Source organism: Octopus bimaculoides, chromosome 28 (assembly GCF_001194135.2).
Source record: "Octopus bimaculoides isolate UCB-OBI-ISO-001 chromosome 28, ASM119413v2, whole genome shotgun sequence".
NCBI lineage: Eukaryota > Metazoa > Mollusca > Cephalopoda > Octopoda > Octopodidae > Octopus > Octopus bimaculoides.
Window position 1 is genome coordinate 11279319 of NC_069008.1, and position 1271 is coordinate 11280589.

Sequence of the window (1271 nt, forward strand, 5' to 3'; positions counted from 1 at the left end):
TGTATAGACACACATGCACACACACACACAACAGGCTTCTTTCAGTTTCCATCTACCAAATCCACTCAGAATCTATGGTTACCTCAAGGCTATAGAAGAAGATACTTGCCAAAGGTGCCATACAGTAGGACTGAACCAGAAACCAGGTGGTTGAGAAGCAAATTTCTTACCACACAGCCACACTTGCTCCTGTATGTGTGTGTGTGTATGTGTGTGTGTATCTGACTCTGTGCTTTTTCTCCTTCTCTCATCATTCTGCTAAAAGAGAAAGTGAAAAAAGAAAGAAAATCAGAAGAATTGTAAAATGCAGTAATAAAAGGAAAAAAAAAACAAGGGAAAATAGGAAACCACAGCAAAAACAACACAAACAACAATAAAGTAAATTAGACAACAACAACGACAACACCCTGCCAATAAATTGTCAGCAAATCACAAATTACTTGGAACATTTCATTATCAGCAACTTCATTATCATCATCATCATCATTGTCATCACAGTTAACATGATTGTCACCATCATCATCACCGTCATCACCATTAACACTCATCCCTTTCATCACCGACACTAATATCACCACTATTATTATCAGCATCAGCATCATCGCCATAATCATAAACCATCGTTTATCTCATTACAATCATCCTCTTCCTCCTTCCTACCACCACCACCACCACTACCGCCACCATCATCCTCGTCGTCCCTCCCCATCACCACCACCACCGCCACCTTCATTATGATGGTCATCATTATTCTTATTACTATTTCAGCACCTCAACACCTTTTATACAGGGGTAGGGGAAGAAAAAACAAGCTAAATAGTAAAACGCATGTGTGTGTGTGTGTGTGTGCATATGTGTATATGTCTGTGCATATGTGTATGTGTGTGTGTGTGTGTACATATGTGTATGTGTGTGCAGAGTGGAGAGTTAATTGCACTTCTCCATAGCAGATTCAATAAACATGTTAGAACTCAAAAGTTAGATACACAGAGAGAGATGTATCTGTCTATCAGTATATATAACTAACTGTGTGTTTATGTGTGCCTGTGCATGTATGCATGTATTTGTGTGTGTGGAATCCTTATTCAGTATCATGATCCACATGCTCGGCTATTTTTGAAACAGCTGTAAAAGGCTCTATCTATTTATATTCTCTGTCTTAATTAAATGTTTAATTGAGTAATGCCAAATGTTTTGATTTTTCAGTTTTTATTTTAATAGATATGTGTGTGTGTGTGTGTGTGTGTGTGTGTGTGTGTGTGTGTGTGTGT